Raw genomic sequence first — 8,491 nt, forward strand, 5'->3', positions numbered from 1 at the left:
CAATCCTGGAGATAGAAAACCTAGGAAAAAAATCAAAAGTCTTAGATGCAAGCATCATCAACAGAATAGAAGGGATTGAAAAGAGAATCTCAGAGGCAAAATATACCATAGAAAACATTGAGACCACCCTCAAAGAAAATGTAAAGTGCAGATACATGGTGTACTTATATACATAAAATAAATAAATCTTTGAAAAAGAATTCTGGACTGGTAATGGTCACATAGCTCAGAAATACGGCTGTTCGGGAGAAGAGGATTATCTAGCAAGGATTGGGTTAAAACATACACATAAGTGTCAGTTTAGTCTGTTATGTAAACAAGCAGTTGTTTGAAGTGAACAATGCAAATAACTATAACAATAATAAAACACACATATATAGTCCAGCCTTTAATACCACAAATGTTTAATTATTTCGTGATCAAATGGCTACATTTGCAGGTTGTATACAACATGCATATCTGCTCCCATTCTTACTGAAACTCTGCCACCGCCACCCTCTTTTCTCTGAGTGCCAGCAACAGTGGTGTGAAGACTTCCTGAAAAACAACAAAACCAATTTGGAATTTAAAAAATTATAGGTTACCCCAAAATCTTGTAAAGGATGATAGAAATACATACCTTAAGTAAACTATAATATCACAATGCATAAACGATTATTCTTCCTAACCCCAATGGCTTTTCCATGTTCTGCTTCTCTGGTCAACTGTAGTCATTTGATCTGAAGCCTCTCCAGTACCCATTTTATTCCTACATTGTAGCCTCAAGTATTTGTTTCTATTATAATATCCATTATTAGAAACCATATGATGACTCTCATATAATCTAAAAGCTTCTTGAGAGCAGAGCCTGCATCTTCTTTTCAACAACAAACCAAGCCCCATCACATAGTGATAAAGAATATTCAGCAGTTAGTGAATCAAAGGCCAAAGTTTCATTTCTACATCAAGATTTTATTAAAATAAGTACATATGGGCCTCAGACCACATGGCCAGCTTCTGCATGGGCACCCAAGGTTCAAAGGAGAAAGGGCCTCCTTAATTTTTGGGGGAGCAAAGAGAAGGCTTGTGCAAAGTCTCCTGGAGCTAAACAGTAAGTTCAAGTCATGGAGTTAACTGAGTGAGTGAAGCCAGGGCCATATTGAGCCCATATTCTGTTCTCATTGATCCTGTGGTGTTTTCCAGTAGGTATGTGTATATATGAAACATTAGACTTCAAAAATGTAATAAAAAAAGATACATCATATTCAAAAAAGAATTCTGGGTAGTACTATAACCAATTCTAGATAACCAAATTTGAGAAGTTATGGTTAAAAAATGAATTGCATTACCCACACAAATAGGACTTCCTTTTATTTCCACAGTACAACTTACAGTTTCTTTACCCTCTTCTGCAGGTTGAGCAGATCCACAATTGTTGTTAAGACCAGGTAGCCAAGAAGATTACAGGAATATCCATCTCTCCCCAACTTGCTCCTATGTTAATTGGAGGACTATGAATATAAGATCAATAAGTATGATTTGTTCCCATTACCTGTACAGTTACCATAGATAGCATGAGAAAAAAAGTATGGCTACTGCATTTGGATAATTGCATTGGCTTTCCAGACAGTAGGAAGATCAGCTGTCTGATTCAAAATCTAAGTGTCCTCTAGGTCCTAGTCCCCAGTCCCAACAGCTAGTACATGGCTGGTGAGGTCTGACACTTGATGTCAGTTGGGGTGTCAGGAGCGCCAGGTACAGTCCTTTCCAGCGAGGCTCAAGTGTCTGGACCCACTGTTGTCATATGTAGATGGAGTCTCTGACCTGGAACTGGTGACATGTCTCAGGGGTCCCCAGGGCATAGTCTGTTTCCAGCTGCAACCTGACTTCTTTCTGAATCATCTGTAGGCCTTTTGGTTCAATAACATCATCTAATACAATCAGAGGACCTGGGGCCCCATATAAGATCTCAAAGGGGGTAAGGCTGAGTCTGGAAGGGGTATTTCTTGCTTTGAACAGAGAAAGAGGAAGGAGTGCCACCCAGTCTTTGCCGGTCTCCATGGTTAATTTGGTCAGGGTCTCTTTTAGAGTTCTATTCATTCTCTCTGCCTGTCCTGAACTTTGAGGTTTGTAGATGCAATGTAATTTCCAATTGACCTCTAAATATCTGGCCACACCCTAGCTTACCTTGGCGATGAAAGTGAGGCCATTGTCTGACCCAATTACCTTGGGCACCCCAAACTGGGGGAAGATTTCTTCCACTATCTTCTTGACTACCAAGGTGGTCTCTTGCTTGGTGGGAAAAGCTTCTACCCATCCTGAAAAGGTAACTAAGAACACTAGGAGATACTTGTCCTGGCTTTATCTTAGTGAAGTCCACTTCACATTAGGCCCTAGGCTGATCCCCACAGAGACTCCTGCCAGAGTCAACTTTATTCTTGCAAATATTTACTTTTTGGCATGGTACACATCGGTGCACTATCTGCTCCACAAGATACTTGAGACCTGGGACATAATATTTAGTTTTTGAAAACATCTGGATGAGTTTGCTTACCCATAAGTGAGACCATTCATGCATTTGTATTATCATGGCCTCTGCCTGTTTTTGTGGCAAGATCTTCTTTCCTGTTGAGGTGTACCAAAGTCCCTCCTCGGCTTGGCTGGGTCTTGGAGGGACCTTAACAGAGCCAGAATCTCTCCTTTGTTTTTAACCTCCTTGCCCTCAGATATCAACAGGCCCCCTCTGCTGGTAGTCTGTAGCAAAGGCATACCTGTTCTTATAGATGTTAAGTCCCTTTCCCTATCCCAGCTCAAGGGCTTTGGTGAGGGCAACGAGCTCTGCCTTCTGAGCAGAGGTGCCTTCTTGTAGGTCCTGAGCCCAGATGACTCTGTTTCCATCTACCACTGTAGCCCCAGCCCATCTTTTTCCTTCCTCTAAGAAGCTGCTCTTATCTGTGAACCAGGTGGCATCTGCCCCCTCTGGTGGCATCTACCCCCTCTGGTGGCTGGTCAGTCTGATCTTTTGCCACCCCTGTGCTTCAGTGAGTACATGCTGACAGTCATGAAGGGGTATCTAGGTTGGGGTCCGGGAGCAGGGTTGCATGGTTCAGACACAGAGGGGCAGTTTGGGATCACAAGGAACAAGTGGGATACCCGGCCCATGCCAAGCTCCACCGTTCTTCAAGTATTCCATGAGTATTGTTTTTGCTGGTATCCCCCTGTATCCAAGGTATTTTGCTGTACACTAGCCCATCTGGGTGTAGGAGCACAGAGTGTTGGGCCCCCGTATTCACAAAACAATTGGGTGGGCTTCCCTTCCATCTTTGCGCATAGCCAGTACTCTAGGACTGAGAGGCTTGCCTTCAGGGCCACTGAAGAAGCCCCTCTGCTTTTTCCTGGAGCAGTTCCTGACCCAGTGTCCTTTTTCCTTACAATAGGCACACTGATCTTTATCCAGGAATTCGCTTCTGTTGCCAGGTACTGTCTTCCTAAGTTCCCTAACTACTGTGGCCAGTATAAGTTCCTCTCCTGTCTTTTATCTCCCTTTAGATCTCCAGCTTCCTCTTCTTCTGTCTCTTTTCTCTTCCCTAGCTTCCTGCTCTCTTTGCCTTCTTTCCTCTTTCTCTTCCTCAGTCTTTCTGTCATGATATCTTATGCATCTTCCTCTACAGCTACTAGATGCCATTAACTTATGTGCACAGACCCTGAACCACACTTCAACCTTACTTTCTCTGCAACTTACACTAACTCTCTCAGCATCTTAGCTTAACATCTCAAGTGTCTGCAACTTTCTCTTCATATCTTTAGCTGGTTGGTCTATGCAGGCCATATTAACAGGGACTTTGTGTTCTTCTGCTGTAGAGTTGTAGGGTGTGAACTGACCGAAAGCCTCTATCAAACATTCCAAGAATGATGAGGGGAATTCTGTCTGCCCCTGGACCATTTCCCATACCTTAGGCCCATTGGTAGGGCATTTTCCAACCCCTTGGAGCCCCATCATTGGAGTTTGGCAGTAGACTTGGTGTTCCCTACCTTTAGGGGTATTGAAGTCAACAGACAGGAGTGAGGGCCTTCCACCTGGGTCTGGAACATTCTTTCTGGCCTCTAGTAGGATTCTGTATTTCCTCAGTGGTAAAGAGGACCTGTAACAGCTATTATCAAGCATCTCAGGTGGTCTTGTGAGAAAACAAGAAGACAGTCTAGAAAATAGAGGTCAGCCAAAAAGGAAAATTGCAGTCTATGGGGGGAGGGCGGCAATGGGGGGAGGGTTGGGAGGGGAACACCCATAAGGAAGGGGAGGGGGGAGGGGGATGTTTGCCCGGAAACCGGGAAAGGGAATAACACTCGAAATGTATATAAGAAATACTCAAGTTAATAAATAAAAAAAAAAAAAAAAAGGAAAATTGCATTCAGTCACACAGCTAAATGAGGAAGCTTTCTTGGAAGGAAAAGGCCAGTGCAAAAATAAGCACAAGCCTTTTGCTTGTGAAACAGAAAGGCGAACAGAGGGGCAGCTGGTCTGATACCGGCTGTCTCTCTGGACTTAGACTTTCCCTTAAGGAGTACCTCCCTTCAGTGTCAGCTTGGTGGCTTCGCCTCTGAAGAGACTCAGCCTCCAAACAACATCAAGTTTCTAGTAAGAACTAATAATAAAAGGATAGAGAGATGGTTAGGACCTGGGTGCTAGATGCCAAGTGGCTGACAAAAGAATTGAATGGCTCATCTGTTCCTTGGAGCACCTTGGTGAACACGGAAGAAAAGCCAGATTTAGGGGGGTGTGATCCAATTAACGCCTTGGGTATCAGAGAGTAACTATAGTAAGAGATAACTGGTTCACCTGGGGCTATCAGGACTTTTTCCACTGCCATTCCTGAGGAAGGAGTCAAAGTTGAACTGGGCTTCCTGCCTCTTACATCCAATAAAGAGATTGCTAACATTGGAATACCAACCTTTAATAGAACTACAGCCTGCCCCGTGCCTCTGAATTCCAGGACTTCAGTAGTGGCCCTTTACCAAGCTGTCTCACTGGGTTAGAGGTCTATGGAAAAGAAAACTTTGATTCTGACCTTGGCCACAGCCACCAGTCAGAGTAGGCTGAAGAGCCCATGCCAACACTTTCTCCTGATATCATCCTAGTGTAAACACAGCCAAAGCCTGTTCTGAATTCTAACTGGGAAAACAAAGTTCTTCGCAGTTTGCTGAATATTCTTTCTGAAACTACTTTAGGAGCTTCCCTGCCCCCCAACCTGGGGCATTTTGACCACAGGGGCAGGAAATGACTGCTGCAAGGATAGGATCAGAGACACTCTCCATGTCAATGATGAATTAACAGGGAAGGTGACCTAATGCTGGAGACTTACTCCTCTCCTGGAATAGGGCCAGTGGATAAGGGGAGAGAGGCAGGCTCCCTCAAAGAACTTTCTCTTAGTGAACACTCTCATTCTGTGAACAACTGTTGAAGGTGTGGCCACTAAAGGCACCGACTGGAATTTTTTCAGGGCCAAAGGTCTCATAATAGTCTTTAAAACAATCACTAACTCAGTGCTATCTTTTTGCTGTCAAAGCGTCAGCCCCAGCCAGCCTCATCATCTTGAAACTCTTCTCACTCTGGCTCAGCCTGAGCTGCGCCGCTGCCTGTGTGCAGCCTGCAACTTGCTAGCTAGCTGGCCCATGTGCCTGCCACCCTTAGCCCCACACATTCCCACTCTGTGCAGTCACTTCCTTAGAAGCTTTGAATGCCTAAGCAACAGGGAGATCCAAGGCAAAGCTTTCAGGTTCTGCTAATGTCTGCTTCAGATAGGGTCACTCACTAACCTGAAGTCCTTCATACACATGTGTGATGAACTGTTGACAGCAGCTAGACTGGGCAAGGGGAGCAAAGGGAAGGGCATCTCTCCTTGGGGAGGAGGCTCAACAGAGAAAGACAGAACTCCCAGGCAGAGAACAATTTCTCTCAAGCAAATCATTTCCAAGTTAAGCACCGAGAGGACTAAGTAAAACTCTGAAAAACAAAACAAGCAGTTCCATGATTTCAAACACAGCCATCAGTCCAAGTCCAAAAATGAAACAAAAGCCTAAAAGACACAAGACATGACAATACCACAGAAAACAAACAAGATAAACAAAAAGAAGACAAGGCATCCTATACACAATTTCCATAAATGCCTGATACTTTCAGTACCTGGTCCAAACTGCAGCTTAACCCTGGCTGATTCCAGGATGAGGTGGACGATCTGATCCCACCTCCTGACGGGATTCCAGAGCATCCTCTACATTCCTTTCTCCTCCTAGAGTGTCCTCTAAGGCCTGTGGCCTGTGAAAACCTGCACTTCTTCCTGTCACAACCATAAGCCCCTCACGGGACCCAAAGCAACCACCAAAGGGACTCTAAACCCTCTCTGGGGGGACTCAAACCCCCCTCTGAAGGGATTCAAACACCTCAGACAGCAGACGTGGACAACTCAAGACAAAGACAAGACCACATGATACAGAGACATACAGAAAATAACACAGAACACAGAACCTAGATTTGCTCGAGCTTATTTCCAATCGCTTCAACAATTGTGGTCTGAGGGGAGCACAGCTCCTGGCCAATGCACCAAAATGTTGTAAGACCCCATAGTGGCCTTAACTCAGGAGCGCAACCCACAGAGCACAGATTGACAAAGTGACCGCTGCAATAGCAAGAGGGTATAAGGTAAACATATGTGGAGTTGCTCGTCCGCGCAGGGAGAAGTAACCCCAAATTCAAAAAGAACACAATTTTTATTCATTTCAGAGGGCAGACTTCAGCAAAAGGGTGAGCTGACTCATTCTTATTGGTGGTATACAGGAGAAATTATCTGGTCAGATATTGGCTGGCCTGCTCAAGGGGCTGTTCTTGGCTCAGTGGGTCACTTTCCTCATCCAGCCCTGCACCTAGTCGTGGAGAATCACTGGAAAAGGGCTAAGTTGACATGTCAATTAGATGGGGGGAAGGGGAATGGGTGGTTGGCCAAGGTCAGGATGAAATTTGTGGTTGTTCTCAGAATTTACCACAGGGAGGGGTAGGGAGTCTTTCTGAGTTGCGTTTGTTTTGTCTTAATTTTAGCTTAGTCAGAATTACCACAATACTATACAATATCACTTGGAAACCTGACATCATAGGTATCTCTCAGAAAGGTCACAAGTTTGTCATAGGCATCTTGACCACCACATGTATTTCTCATAACTTTGCTTTTATAACTTTGCTTCTCATATCTACGAAACTTTGAAACTTTTTTCCTTCAAAACAATAAAGGAATCACAAACATAGACCACCCAGAAGATAGAACTCCTAGGAAAGAGATCCAGAGAAATGGACTCATGCAAACCAACAGAATACAATAGATTGAAGAGAGAATCTATGGTAGAAGATACCATAGAAAACACTGAGACAAAAGTCACAGAAAATTAAAAAAGCAAAAAGCAAAAAGCAAAAGTCTTCTAGACAAAAGATTCAGGATATCCAGGACACAATGAGAAGACAGAACCTAAGAATAATATGTATAGAAGATAACGAAGATTCCCAACTTAAAGGGCCAGTAAATATCTTCAAGAAAATTATAGAACACTTCCCTAACTAAAGATAGAAAGACCTATGACCATACAAGAAGCCTATAGAAGTTTAAACAGATTGGACAAGAGAAGAAATTCATCCAGTCACATAATAGTCAAAATAGCAAACACACAAAACATAGAAAGATAACTAAAAGCAGTAAAGGGAAAAAGGACAACTAACATATAAAGGCAGAACTGTCACAAATACATCAGACTTAGACTTCTCAACATAGACTATGAAAGTTGGAAGATCCTGGACAGATGTCATACATAACCTAAAAGAAGACAAATGCCAGCCCAGGCAACTACCCCCAGCAAAACTCTCAATCATCATAGATGGAAAAAGCAATGGGGCTGGGGATTTAGCTCAGTGGTAGAGCGCTTACCTAGGAAGCGCAAGGCCCTGGGTTCGGTCCCCAGCTCCGAAAAAAAGAACCAAAAAAAAAAAAAAAAGCAAGAGATTCTGCAAAAAAATCCAAATTTACTTAATATCTGTACAAAATTCCAGCTCTACAAAGGAAAACCCCAACAGACGAGGGAAACTACACCCTAGAAAAAGCAAGAAAGTAATCTTCTTGCAACAAACCCAATAAAAGATACCTACAAAAATATAATTCCACATCTAACAACAAAAATAACAGGAAAGAATAATTATTCCTTGCCAGAACCTGAAGGGACCCAGTCAAAACCTCCCTGCACCCAAATCCCGGGGGAGGGAGAGCTAAACCTTCAGAGGGGCAGACATGTCTGGGAACCCAGAAGAGACCACACTCTAACCACATTTCTGACTCCAGAGGAAAACACCTAACCCTATCTGGGACCCGAGAGCATGGGGGCCCCAGGAAAAGGCTGCACAGGCCCTCCTGGTTACCGCCGCCACAGAGAGCTCAAAAGCAGCCCCCAGGACCAATATCAGTGGTGGGACCACAGGTAA

At 43.9% G+C, this 8,491-nt stretch overlaps 1 long non-coding RNA gene across 4 annotated transcripts; it reads right to left on the reverse strand.

Annotated features, from left to right (window-relative positions):
- Nucleotides 1-387: 387 nt before the first annotated feature.
- LOC147998167 (uncharacterized) lies at nt 388-6,698 on the reverse strand. Of its 4 annotated transcripts, XR_015646937.1 has the most exons (6): nt 6,503-6,698; nt 5,794-5,980; nt 4,929-5,017; nt 4,012-4,178; nt 1,372-1,473; nt 388-537 (listed from the first exon to the last, which is right to left on the reverse strand). It is a non-coding gene; the product is annotated as an uncharacterized LOC147998167 (long non-coding RNA). The 4 variants fall into 4 exon arrangements; XR_015646936.1 differs by having other exon boundaries at nt 5,794-6,698; XR_015646938.1 differs by having other exon boundaries at nt 391-537; nt 1,372-1,490; nt 5,794-6,698.
- Between the last annotated feature and the right edge of the window lie 1,793 nt (nt 6,699-8,491).

This window comes from Rattus norvegicus, chromosome X (genome assembly GCF_021556685.1).
Source record: "Rattus norvegicus strain SHRSP/BbbUtx chromosome X, alternate assembly SHRSP_T2T, whole genome shotgun sequence".
In the NCBI taxonomy this organism is placed as follows: Eukaryota; Metazoa; Chordata; class Mammalia; order Rodentia; family Muridae; genus Rattus; species Rattus norvegicus.